Genomic DNA, 14,578 nt, shown 5'->3' with positions numbered 1-14,578 from the left:
GAGGAGGCGTGTTAACTCCCCTTCGACTCCGGCGCGGGTCCTGCTGGATTCCTGTGCCGAGGAGGAGGCTTGGGAGCCTGTCCACTCCTCGCTGTCCGAAGCCATGATGGAACAGCGGCCCTTATCCTCCGCCTCGTCATCCGAGATGGCAGCAGTGCGGCCGCTCGGCGGCAACTGCGCGTCCCGGGGCGGGGAGGGTGAAGCGATGCTCGAGGGAGAGGCTCCGGCGAGGCAGTCGCTTCAACCACAGTTTCCGGCAGCCTTTGTGAGCGGCGCTTCTTCCTGCGCGTGCTGAAGGTAAGGCGGCGCGGCGGTTTCTGCTTTGACCGCCGAGTCGAGCCCGCAGGGTCGACATCGGTAGCTCCTCGCAGAAATCGCATCCGCCCTCAGTGAGGGCGAGCTCTGCGTGCCCCAGTCCCAGGCAGAGAGCGCAGATGATGTGGCGGTCTCCTGTGCTGAGAAGGGCGCGACATGAGGCGCAAGTGGAGCGAGGCATCTTGAAAAAGACGCTCGTACTCTTTTGTGAATAGTTCATGAGAACTAGCTTGCTGAATAAAAGGATACGTCGTCGGATGGCGTAGCTCGCAGGATGGCTGAAGGTGGCTGAGACGGCCGGCTTCTTCTAGCGCTGTCCACGCTTGCTAGATGCCCCTCGAACGGCGACGCGGCTTCCAGGTCAGCGATGCGAAGAGCTTCGCTGCAGAGATGAAAATCAGGGTTCCAGCCTACAAACTACGCTTATATGCACTCTAGTCACGCCCATTTTGGCGGGCTTTGATGCAGTGAGCGCGCGGACGCCTCTCATTGGATGCGAGTTCGCCCAAGCTCGTCTATAGGCTGCAGCAGTTGCCACAGAGCAACCTATGAGCTCGCTAGCTAGCCCGCTCAAGGTCTGCAGCTGCCGCACTGCGTTGACAATGGATACAAAAATTAAGGATAATTTTTTGGCTTCAATATCTCAGAAAAGATGAATCTTTCCCGTAGCGTAAGCTAGCTTACGCAATACGAGAGAACCTCTCGTAAGAGAACTCATTGTTCAATAATTGACATCTTGAATTACTCAATCAAATAAAATAAAATGATTTGAACAGTACATACTTGATTTGTTCCGAAACGGGGGCAAACATAATTGCAATTTTGAGTTTCCTTCATTTAGAAGATTTACTGTAGCTCATGCATTGATATACAGGTTAAATTTATATACTTGTAAAAATGTGTCAACGTGTACAAATATTCCCCATATATTTAAGTATTGTTTATGTGACGGTTTTTGCCAAATGTCACCGCATCTTCTAGTCAGAAGTTGCAATGCAAATAAACATTACTTGCAACTTGCATGAGTTGCAAAATTTCTGTTGTAGTTATTTTTTATCCATCATTAGTTGCTTTTGCATTATTTCTGCATTGAAAAGTACCTTCATGGTCAAGAAGTCCTCCCTTTCTTCCTCTCTCACACACTCACACTCACACTTGCACATACACACAGAAAGAGTGATGCCATGTTTATTTCTGTCATGAGAAATGTTCCGTGTCTGTTCTGCCGCTATCCACGAGAGAAGTGATTGTGCTAAAATTACCTCAGGAATTATTATAACTCTTATTTTAAATGTGCAACTTCATCTGATATACTGTATATGCCAACCGTTATACCTGCGTTTTGATTATGAATTACAATGACGAGCTGACCTACAGATTTCTTTACTGCTGATACATCAGGTATGTTCATTGTTTTTATAGGGATGATGTTTGTCTCACTACAAGTGAACCACTCCAGAGTTAGTTTGTAATTGTAAGGATGTCATAAAAGTTAAATAACTCTGCGAGAACCAACATCATAAAACTCTTACACAGATGAGCATCTCCACCTGAGACAATGCACCCTACTGATTAAGGACCCTAAAACAAAAATCTCACATCTGACCTCTATCTCACCTCAGGCCAATTTAGACCTGTTCTTGTAAAACTCACTAACATCTGCTCTCTCTCTCTCACACCCCCTCATAAATAAAGTTATGACTTAACCTGTTCTGTAATGTGATGTAAATGTTTTCTGATCATACATGTTTGAAATCATTCAAAAAGTCTCAGTGCAACTGGTATGATGGTATCTTTCCCATGTTGATAAAACTAATGGTAACAAAGTTATAAGGTCTTTGCCAAATGCTGTATAATTCTGTAGGTCTGTCCCCCTCCTTGCCTGTATGTTAATGAGGTATCAGAATCAGAATCAGCTTTATTGCCATGTATGCTTACACATACAAGGAATTTGTCTTGGTGACAAGTCTTCCAGTCTACAACAATACAAATAATACCAAAAACAGCAGCAAGACATAGGTAATTAAAAACAAAAAAGAACACAAAATAAATAATTATACATATACGTACATACACTCACCTTCATACATACCCACATACACACACGTAGTGCAAATCTAATACAATCTGTTATATAAAGAACAAAAATACAGTATATTATGTACAGAGCAATGTAAGTAATGGGAGAAGTGGATATGTTGGATAATATAAATTAAAATTAAAATTAAACTGTGTATTGCACATAATTATTGCTCAATGGGGCAATTGAATTGTTCATTAGATGCCTGAGGGAAAAAACTGTTCCTGTGTCTGACGGTTCTGGTGTTCAGAGCTCTGAAACGCCGGCCAGAAGGCAACAGTTCAAAAAGGTAGTGGGCAAGGGTGAGTGGTGTCCAGAGTGATTTTACCAGCCTTTTTCCTCACTCTGGAAGTGTATAGTTCTTGAAGGGGGGGGCAGGGGGCAACCAATAATCCTCTCAGCAGACCGAACTGTCCTTTGTAATCTTCTGATGGCTGATTTCGTAGCTGCACCAAACCAGACAGTTATTGAAGTGCAGAGGACAGACTCAATGACTGCTGAATAGAACTGTTTCAGCAACACTGGTGGCAGGTTGAACTTCCTCAGCTGGCTAAGGAAGTACAACCTCTGCTGGGCCTTTTTCACAATGGAGTCGATGTGTATCTCCCACTTCAGGTCTTGTGAGATGGTAGTGCCCAGGAACCTGAATGACTCCACTGCTGCCACAGTGCTGTTTAGAATGGTGAGGGGGACAATGATGGGGTGTTCCTCCTAAAGTCCACAATCAACTCCACAGTTTTGAGCGTGTTCAGCTCCAGATTGTTTTGACTGCACCAGAAAGCCAGCCGTTCAACCTCCTTTCTATATGCAGACTCATCATCATCTCGGATAAGGCCGATGACAGTGGTGTCATCTGCAAACTTCAGGAGCTTGACAGAGGGGTCCTTGGTGGTGCAGTCAATGGTGTACAGGGAGAAGAGTAGTGGGGAGAGCACACATCCCTGGGGGGCACCAGTGCTGATGGTACAGGTGGTGGAAGTTAATTTTCCCTGCCTCACAAGCTGTTGCCTGTCTGTCAGAAAGCTGGTAATCCACTGACATGTAGAGGTGGGAACAGGGAGTTGGTTTAACTTAGTCCGGAGTATATCTGGTATGATTGTGTTGAAAGCCGAGCTGAAGTCCACAAAAAGGATCCTTACGTATGTCCTCGGTCTGTCCAGATGTTGCAGGATGTGATGCAAACCCATGTTGACTGCATCATCCACAGACCTGTTTGCTCGATAAGCAAATTGAAGGGGGTCCAGTGATGTCCTTCAGGTAGGCCAACACCAGTCTCTCAAATGACTTCATGACCACAGATGTCAGGGCAACAGGTCTGCAGTCATTAGGCAAGGCAAGGCAAGGCAAGTTTATTTATATAGCACATTTCATACACAATGGTAATTCAAAGTGCTTTACATAGAAGAGATTAAAATAAGAATAAAAAAATAAGAATAATTGAAAAAGTTTAAAATAAAATAAAATACAGTACAAACAGTCGGACACACAGTGGCACAGTGCTCATTCAGTAAATGCACAGCTAAACAGATGTGTTTTGAGTCTGGATTTGAATGTGACTAATGTAGGAGCACATCTGATCTCTTCTGAAAGCTAGTTCCAGCTGCAGCTGGCATAATAGCTAAAAGCAGACTCTCCTTGCTTAGAGTGAACCCGGACATTAAGTCCTGTGATTTTAGGTTTCTTAGGGACGGGGATAATAACGGCGCGTTTGAAGCAGCATGGGACTTCACACTGCTCCAGTGATCTATTGAAGATCTGAGTGAAGATGGGGGCCAGTTGGTTAGCACAGGAACGAAGGCACACTGGTGAGATGCCATCTGGGCCTGGAGCCTTCCTTGACCTTTGCTTCCGAAAGACGCGGCACACATCGTCCTCACAGATCTTGAGTGCAGGTAGTGTAGCAGGAGGGGGTAGGAGGGGGGTTGCAGGAGGTGTTAATGGTTGTGTGAAATGAAGGTTCGAGTGCATGTGGGGTGTGAAATTGGGCCTTTCAAATCTGCAATAAAACACATTCAGGTCGTCAGCCAGTCGTTGGTCCGCCACAGGGTTGGGGGTAGGAGTCCTGTAATTAGTAAGTTGTTTCAGGCCACTCCACACTGATGCAGGTTCGTTAGCTGAAAACTTGTTTTTCAGCTTCTCAGAGTAGCTTCTTTTAGTCACTCTGATTTCCCTATTCAGTGTGTTCCTGGCCTGATTATACAAGACTCTATCCCCACCCCTGTAAGCCTCCTCTTTGGCATGATGAAGCTGTCTGAGTTTCCCTGTGAACCATGGTTTATCATTGTTGAATGATAAAAATGTCCTAGTAGGGATGCACATATCCTCACAGAAACTGATGTATGATGTAACAGTATCTGTGAGCTCGTCCAGGTTTGTAGCTGCAGCTTCAAAAACACTCCAATCAATGCAGTCAAAGCAGGCTTGTAGTTCCAGCTCTGCTTCATTAGTCCATCTCCTTACAGTCCTTACAACTGGCTTTGTTGATTTTAATTTCTGCCTGTAGGACGGGAGAAGATGAACCAGACAGTGATCAGAGAGTCCCAAAGCTGCACGTGGGACAGAGCAATATGCATCCTTTAATGTTGTATAGCAGTGATCCAATATATTCCTGTCTCTGGTGGGGCATGTAATGTGCTGTCTGTATTTGGGCAGTTCGCGTGTGAGATTTGTTTTGTTAAAGTCCCCAAGAATAATAATAACTGAGTCCGGGTATTGTTGTTCTGTGTCTGTGATTTGATCAGCCAGTTGTTGCAGCGCTAAGTTCCCAGACGCGTTTGGAGGAATGTAAACACTCACCAGAATAAACGAGGAAAACTCCCGCGGCGAGTAGAACGGCTTACAGTTAATAAAGAGCGCTTCCAGATTAGGACAGCACATCCCCTTTAATGTTGTTACATCTGTACAAGTTGATGTAAAAAGCATGTTCCACCGCCTCTTGTTTTCCCTGTTAACTCCGCTATGCGATCCGCTCTGAACAGCTGAAAGCCCGGCAGATGTAATGCGCTGTCCGGAATGGCTTCACTCAGCCAGATTTCAGTGAAGCACAGTGCAGCAGAGTTTGAAAAGTCCTTATTATTATGTGTGAGGAGATGTAGATCGTCAGTTTTGTTGGGAAGAGAGCGGAGATTCGCGAGATGAATGCTCGGCAGCGCTGTTCGAACGCCGTGCTGACGGAGTTTAACCAGCGCGCCAGCTCGTCTCCCTCGCCTGTGTCTCATAGCGCGTCTAAACAACACAGCAGCGCCTCCAACTAAAATGTCCAGCAAAACGTCTGAATATTCCAAAACCGGGAAAAGATTATCTGGTATATGCTGCCGAATGTTCAGCAGTTCATCCATGGTAAACCTGACTGGTAAAAGATTGCTAAACACAGGACATACACAAAAACAACAAAAGAATTGGAGAGCTCCACACCGAGGCGGCCATCTGCGGTGCCATCATGATCCCGGTAATGTATGACTCCAGGAATTCCAAACCTAACTACTCCAAAATGTCCCTTTGTTTATGGTTTGGGTATAGAAGGAAGTGTGACACATTGTTCATGGAGTCTGTAGCCAGATCTCCCATGCTTTGCCATTGCATGAAGTTTTACATTACCGGGAGTCTGCAGTCAGGTATCCCACACAATTGATGTATGTGGTTTTAATATAGGTAATCTGGAAGCCAGATCTCCCATGCTTTGCAGTTGCATGTAGTATTTCCATTGTCAGGTATGTCTCTTGATTCTTATCTTATTTTTAGTATTGCTTGTTTATTCTTATCATGTGTGAAATTATATCCTACCTGAAAAATAAATTATTATTTGATTTATTCTGAATTTCTCTGGAATCATTGTGAGAATAGGATAGAAACCACGTAGGACAACTGGGTAGGATTTGAATTTCATTAGACCAGGGTGTAGACTATACTGGAGCTTTAATATAGGGTAAACCACTCAGGACCACCAGGTAGGACAAACACCTTGGACAACCGGGTAGGAAGAAAAGCCATATAAAGACTCTCAGTCACTGCTCACTGCCCTTCTTAGCAAGTTGTATGTACATGACTAAATGGCAAATACCCATCCATTATTTTTGCCTATTATAAGTGTTGAGGGAAAGCACAGACACACCCCATATAGACACATTTTGTAGAGCGGGACGGAATACCCACCGTTAGAAAAAAAACCTGGTAGGGATAAAGATATTAGATAAAATCACATGTATATCAGGGAAGCAATAGCGGCAGGATGCGAGAAACAAAATCTCTTGCTCTGCAAATTAATTATCTCTTTTTTTCGCCCAAGAGATGAGAGATCAAACTTAAACTGTAGGTAAAATCATCCAAAATTGTATTCTGGTATTCAAGGAAAGATTGCAACTGGAACTTTCATTCTAAAATCAATGAACACTGTCGCTATTGTTTATTTACGTTGCTTCAACGAACTCGCAACAAAAGAAAGAGTGGGTAGCAATTGTAAACAAATAAAAAGTAGCGATTGAGATATAAACATTGCGAGTCGATGTGTTTACATATGAAAAGCAAGGCTGGGCAAAACAGGGTGATGTGATAAAAAAATAGTAACAACAGAGATGTTACTAGTTTATAAATCAGTAAAGAATACTGTGCCAACCTATTTTTAAATTTGAAACTATACTAAACACTGTTGTTATCATAGAACACATGTAATGATTGTTGTTTGTAAATACTGCATGTACGCATAGGCTAATGCAGTTTATTTCTGAAAACACTTGACTGTATCTGCTGTAAGTGTTACAAGAAACACTTAGGTTAGAGGTCGTAAATGCTTAGGGCATTCTAGACTTTTAGTCTTGTGTAAATTTGAAATAACTGTAATCATGTTTCTCTTGAAATGATTCATCAGTTTCAAGCTGAATTTGTTACTATGTCAGATATGTTTGTCTCTGATAGGGCACACTGTGCTAATTAGCTGCAGTTAAACCATACTGAGTACAAAATTCCAAGTGACTAGCAGTAATTTTACACAATTACGAAACTCTCAATAGTTTTACACAATTAGCATTAACCTTCATTAGGCCTTTAAAATGTAAGAACACACTTTGCACTTGCATCACCTCTAACTCTACCCAGCCCCCTTTTCATATTCAAATAGATTCACATGAGAATACACCTAGTGACATCTTAACTCAAGAGAATTATAAAATTGCATTCAATTTTATATTGTAATCGCAAAACAACTCTGCAGCTTGAGCAGAAATTTGACACATGTAAAATCTGATACAGGGCCAAATCAAAGACATGTATGCTCAAAAGAGCAGTGAGATGACAAATATATAATTCCAAAAAATCTCCAGAGACCAGTAATAAAATTATTTTAATTTATACTATATTTAATATAATAACTGTTTTATAATCACATTATAATATGCATTATATTATAATGGCCAAGCATGGCCACAGATGGGGAAAGGTTATGCATGGCATTGCAGATGTATATTACACATGTATATTTGTAATGACACTGCCAACCGAACAACCTTTCAGGCCCTGAATAAATTATTGCGATTGAATTTCATTGGTTCAGTGTCAAGAGGGAGGGTATATGGTCGTTTTTTGCTGTGCGTCAATGCTGTAAAGACAGTGGCATGTGATAATGAACCAAATCATCTCTTGCTGAGAAGCACCAATTTAAAATAAATCAGAAAATAAAAAATAAAACAGGGGAACCATTCTACTGTGTAGACAATGAAAGATGTGTGTGTAATAGTGTTGTCAAAAATACCAGTACTCCGGTACCAAGTCGGTACTCAAACAAAACATTATTTACGATACCAGAATTTCTGGAGGTACCGGGGTACAGAGTCATGCAGAGTCGGGAACTTTCGAACGCTCACAACAAGAAAAAAGATGACGACAAGCAAATCTGCTGCTGCGGAGTCTCAACTGAATCTTGTCGAAAAGAAAAGTGGAAAAAGGCAGGTTTGGAAATTCATAGGTTAGGGAAACATCATAGATCAGCAAAAACCTATTTGTAAACGCAGCTTTCGCAATTTTCTGACGAAAGGAGGAAACACATCAAACGTAATAAAGCACCTGAAAAACAAGACACCTGATTTATTCAAGCAACTAAAGCAGGTGTATCATTATCATTTGCATTAGGGCTGAAACGTTTAGTCAACATTATCGACATCGTCAAATACAAAATTGACGAGAAAAATATTCGTTGTTGAATAGTCGTTTGATCTCATTTAACGTAACATGAAATCACAATAAACTGTAACGATGATGCGTGAGAGCAGCAGTTCACGCCTGATGGAGGAAGAATTACACAGATCAGTCCAGATGCACTCTAAACTTTCACAGTTTATTTTATGTAGATCCCAAAGTATTAGGGAATTATAAAAAAAAAGTAGATTCAGAAGCATGTACCATTGTGGAATAAGCGGAGGCGGAGCTCTTTAAAGGAAATATCCCGTCGTTACATCTTAAAAGCTTTATTAAAGTTCAAATAATACAGAAAAAGATCAGGTTAATAACTATAAACTCAGAAACTGGCATTTCTCTGTGTGGTCGGGGCCTCTTCAATGAGTTGCGCGAATGTTCCAATCTAAGGGGGAGAGATTGAAACTGCACCCGGCTGAGCAAGACTCTGCCTAGGGGACACTCATCCCTCGAGCGCACACGCTTAATGCAGCTCGATTAGAACGCGATTGCTCGCGACTTATTTAATCATAATATATGTCACTGTGCATTTCTTATCATGAAGAAAATTGGCAATACGCAGCTTTATTAATTTGAGAGCACTTTGCACATTAGTTTGGAAATTGTTTTTTTTTTATTCATTCTATTGTATGCTTGTTTATTTAGTTTTTGTTTTTTAGTACTTGGTAAAAATTTAAATTAAAAGTTGCAAAAGTTGAAGCAAATCTTATATAAGTGTTCAAACATACTTTAAGCATACATTGTTCAGTTTTGTTATAATTCAAAATTAATATATTTAAAATAAAGTGTTGCTCAATCGCATATTTTTGTTCTTAGTTCTGCTGCTAATGTTTTGTAGACTTTGATATTAAAAGAGTGTTGTTCAGTAACCTGTTTTTTTATTTTGCATTGGTACCGAAAATGGTATCGAGTACCGTGATATTTCACTGGTATTGGAACCGACTACTGAAATTTTGGTACCATGACAACACTAGTGTGTAAAATGCTAAACATCAGGCAAAAATGTCATAACCCTGACAGACCACAGAGATCATAGATCACAGATTAACAAAAGTGTGAATAGCACCCTTAAAAAATGCTAAGCAGACAACACATTACCAAAAGAAGTGAACTGATTCTTTGACCACAGAGCTGTGTTTAGAGCAATAAAAATTTAAAATAAAATAAAGCTCAGAAAGCACCCCAGCAGAACCTGAGCCTATATTGCTCACAACAGCAGACTCTGCAAACTGAACTGCAAAAGTAGCTTAACCCTCTGGGGTCTGAGGGTGTTTAAACCCTCAAAGTTTTACATTTACATTTATTCATTTGGCAGATGCTTTTATCCAAAGCGACTTACAAAAGAGGGGAAACATAAGCGAATAATCTTAAGAAGACAGTGGTACGAAAAGTGCCATACTACAAAGTTTCACTAGCATCAGAATAGTATTCAAAACAGATTAAAGTGCAACAAGAATTTTTTTTTTTTAGTGACCAGTTAAGTGCTCTAGGAAAATATGTGTTTTAAGTCATTTTTTGAAGACGGAGTGAGTCAGCTTCACGGATGGAGTTGGAAATGTCATTCCACCAATGTGGTATGATGAAACTGAAAGTCCGGGAAAGTGTTTTGGTGCCTCTTTGTGTTGGTACAACAATGTGACGTTCCTTAGCCGACCGCAGGCTTCAGGTGGGTGTGTAGTTCTACAGAAATTATGCTGAAGCAGACCCAGTGACTGTTTTGTATGCCAGCATCAGAGCCTTGAATTTAATATGTGCATCAACCGGCAGCCAGTGGAGAGAGGCAAAGAGTGTGTAACATGTGCTCTCTTTGGTTCATTAAAGACCAGACGTGCTGCTGCATTCTGGATCATTTGCAGAGGTCTAATTGCACATGCAGGGAGGCCTGCAATGAGAGACTTACAGTAGTCCAGTCTAGTTATGACAAGTGACTGAACAAGCAGTTGTGTGGCATGTTCAGAGAGGAAGGGTCTTATCTTCCTTAGATTGTAGAGTGCACATCTACATGATCTTGCAGTCTTTGAGATGTGGTCTGTGAAATTTAGCTTGTTATTGATGGTTACCCCTAGATTTCTGACAGTTGTGGAAGGCGATACTGTAGTTGTATCGAGCTGAACAGTGAAGTTGTCTTTCCAGCCAACCCTGCTGTTGAACACAAGGAGTTCAGTCTTGGCTGGGTTGAGTTGCAGGCGGTGTTCCTTCATCCAGGCCGATATGTCTGCCAGCCAGGCAGTGATTCAAGCAGTCACTGTGGTGTCGTTGGGCTGGAAAGACAAGTTTTGAATGCCTTCACATTTGTGCTTTTTTCAGTTGCTTAAAACCATATTATTGGCTAAAATCTGATAACACTGCATTCAGCACAAACTGGACAACAATAATATGTGAGCAACATGTATGTACATGTTTGTATTTTTGAGAAAATAATGTTTATGCATGGTTTTTGAAAAAACAAAACATTTTAAGTCACTGAAATAAGGCCATATAACACATACTGAAAATTTGTTCACAAGACTTTTGAGAACTTGATCTTGTAACCCAGAGTTTTTGCTACAAAATGATGTGAAAACCATCCTGATCACTCATTCATACAATATAATTTAGTCATTAAATTTTGTAAGACACATTTAGTGTTAGAAAGGCCATATGCGAGGAGGCGTGAATTATCATGAAAATGTATGTGATTCACACCTGAGGAGACAAAGACCCCCTCCCTTGGGAACAGCATAAAATGTCATATCTGATATAGAGTATTTACACAATATATCATTTGATGAATAGAAAGTTCAAAATAACGGCATTTATCTGAAATAGAAAGCTTTTGTAACATTATAAATGTCTTTACTGTCACTTTTGATCAATATAATGCATCCTTGCTGAATAAAAGTTTTAATTTCTTTCCCCAAAAAAAAAAAAATATTACTGACCTCAAACTTTTGAAAGGTAGTGTATAATGTTACACTGGTTTCAACATTGATAATAATAAATGTTTCTTGAGCAGCAAATCAGCATATTAGAATGATTTCTGAAGGATCATGTGACACTGAAGACTGGAGTAATGATGCTGAATATTCAACTTTACATCACAGGAATAAATTGCATTTTATTTTATATATATATATATATATATATATATATATATATATATATATATATATATATATATATATATATATATATATTTAACTTGCCTCTGGGAATTTACCATTTGCATTGATCGCCTTAGCACATTACCGTATGAATAGCGTCCGTTGACCCCTGAGGGTTAAGGTGCTACACACTTCAAACTGCACTAAAATATCAGTAGTAATTCAGATCTCACCAAAGACACACAGTCTAATTTGATCTCTGAAACTAAATTTGCATTAGACATTGTAATGGTACATGTTTTTTTTTTAAAGCAAAATGCATCTTCTCCCTGATGGAACGAACCATAAAGTATGAGACTAATTTGTCTGTAACAGTTTGGTGTTGGGTGCGAAGGCAATCTAAAAAGGGCCAAACACCAATTGTTCTAAAACAGGTTCTGCCCATCTCCCAGACATGAAAACTACAGAGCCTGTTCTCGTAAAAGTCACTGACATCTCCCCTCTCTCTCTCTCTCTCTCTCTCTCTCTCTCTCTCTCTCTCTCTCTCTCTCTCTCTCTCTCACCCCTTCACTTTAAAGACATAAATATATGACTTATCCTGTCTGATCATACATGTTTGGTATCATTCAAAAAGTCTCAGTGCAACTGGTATAATTGTCTCTTTCCCATGTTGATAAAGCTAATGGTAACAAAGTTATAAGGTCTTTGCCAAATGCTGTATAATTATGTAGGTCTGTCCCCCTCCTTGCCTGTATGTCAATGAGGTATGACCCCAGGAATTCCAAACCTAACCACTCCCAAAATTCCCTTTGTTTATGGTTTGGGTATTTAGGGAAGTGTGAAACATTGTTCATGGAGTCTGTAGCCAGATCTCCCATGCTTTGCTATTGCATGTAGTTTTACATTACCGGGAGTCTGTAGTCAGACTGTCCCACACAATTGATGTGTGGTTTTAATATAGGGAATCTGTAAGCCAGATCTCCCATGCTTTGCCATTGCATGTAGTTTTTCCTTTGTCAGGTATGTCTCTTGATTCTTATCTTATTTTTAGTAATGCTTGTTTATTCTGATCATGTATGAAATTGGCTTTGATTTGAATTTTTGTAACAATGTTTTATTGCCTACTTGACAAATATATTGTTATTATTTGATTTATTCTGAATATAGGAGAAAACCACCCAGGACAACCAAGTAGGAGAAAGCGAACTTGGAGTAATCAATAACTTAAAAATGCTATATTAAAAGAATGATCAGAAAGGCTTTAATCTAAATTAGAGGTCAGATTAATATAAAATTGAAGTCAGATAAAATTAATAACTGAATCAATTTGCAAAGTGTAAATTAATAATAATTGCTTCAGTGCTCAGAAAAGACAGAACAACGCAGAGACCTTCAAAGGGCAATCTATTGAAGTTCCACTCCGAACCGATAGGTGTTTGTCTCCTTTTTACATAATCGAGTGGTCTCGGATCGATTGTTTTGGTACGGATCAGAGTGCGACTGCTGTGTTCATATATGCCTATACGAACCGGACCAAGGGAGAAAATGCACGAAGTTTCGAAACAAATGGGACCGCTGCGAGGGAGGCGGTCCCTGTGATGTTGGCTACGGTAGTTCCGGAGAGGGTGGCGCTCGGGCCTGAGGTGGTTTTAAAACATAATCAGTTCACCCTAGTCACTTGCGGAGGCCACCTCTCACTGTACCAACTCACAGAGGTTGCCAGGTTGCAACAGGAGTTTTCAGATGTGTTCTCCCCTCTACCGGGTCGTACAAACCTCATTCAACACATATTGAGACCGAGCTGGGGGTTGTGGTTCATAGCCGCCCCTACCGATTGCCCGAGCATAAAAAGAAAATTGTTCAGGGAGAATTAGATGCAATGCTCGATATGGGGGGTAATAGAGGAATCCCACAGTGATTGGTTCAGCATGGTTGTTCTAGTGCCTAAGAGCGACGGGTCGGTGCGGTTCTATGTGGATTATAGGAAAGTCAACGCGGTGTCGAAATTTGACGCATACCGAATGCCTCGCGTTGATGAGTTGCTCGATCGGTTAGGCACTGCTTGATTTTATTCAACATTGGATTTGACGAAGGATTATTGGCAGATCCCCTTGTCACCAATTTCCCGTGAAAAAAAGGCCTTTTCCACACCGTTTGGATTACACCAATTTGTAACACTTCCATTCGGTTTGTTTGGTGCTCCGGCTTCATTTCAGCGTCTCATGGACCGAATCCTCAGACTGCATACAATTTACGCCGCTGACGAAGACCAAAAAGGGGATGAGACAGTTCCTGGGGCTGGCTTCGTACCCAATTATTTGGACGTCACAAGCCCGCTGACTGATCTCACTAAAAAGGGAGCTCCAGACCCGGTCCAGTGGACGGAGCAGTGTCAGCAGGCATTCAGGCAAGTTAAAGCCACACTTTGCGCGGGGCCACTTTTACTTTCACCCGATTTCTCTCTCCCTTTTGTTTTACAGACGGACGCTTCAGACAGGGGGCAGGGGCTTTACTCTCGCAGGTGGTGGAGGGGGAGGAACGGCATAAGCTCAGCACAGAGAACATGGCAAATTAATAATGGCAAATATTGAATCTTTGATTATAGTTCCAGATTTATTTAATTTTTTTTTAATAATGAAAAACAAAAAGGAAATTGTATTTAACTTTTTCTATTGCTTTTTCTCCAGCACTTCATTTTCTTAGTAAAAGATTTTGGAAGCTGACTTGACATAGGTACTAGGTGGGTTAACCAATGAATTATACTTCTATTCTGTTCACTAGGATATACATTTGTACTGGTGTTTGATATTTGTACTTGTTTAATGGTGTTTGATAATCATTTAAAAAATAGATGCTCAGTTTTTGTTTGCACATGTGTGGGACCATTCCAATGATGTCATCATAATGTCCATGACCA

General features: G+C 40.8%; 1 pseudogene; it reads left to right on the top strand.

Moving 5' to 3' along the window:
- Nucleotides 1-14,236, top strand: part of LOC127635017 (GPI ethanolamine phosphate transferase 1-like) — a 29,936-nt pseudogene extending 15,700 nt beyond the window's left edge.
- The last annotated feature ends 342 nt before the right edge of the window (nt 14,237-14,578 follow it).

The sequence above is a fragment of the Xyrauchen texanus genome, chromosome 42 (assembly GCF_025860055.1).
Source record: "Xyrauchen texanus isolate HMW12.3.18 chromosome 42, RBS_HiC_50CHRs, whole genome shotgun sequence".
Classification (NCBI taxonomy): Eukaryota; Metazoa; Chordata; class Actinopteri; order Cypriniformes; family Catostomidae; genus Xyrauchen; species Xyrauchen texanus.
This window is presented reverse-complemented; position numbering and strand designations above follow the sequence as displayed.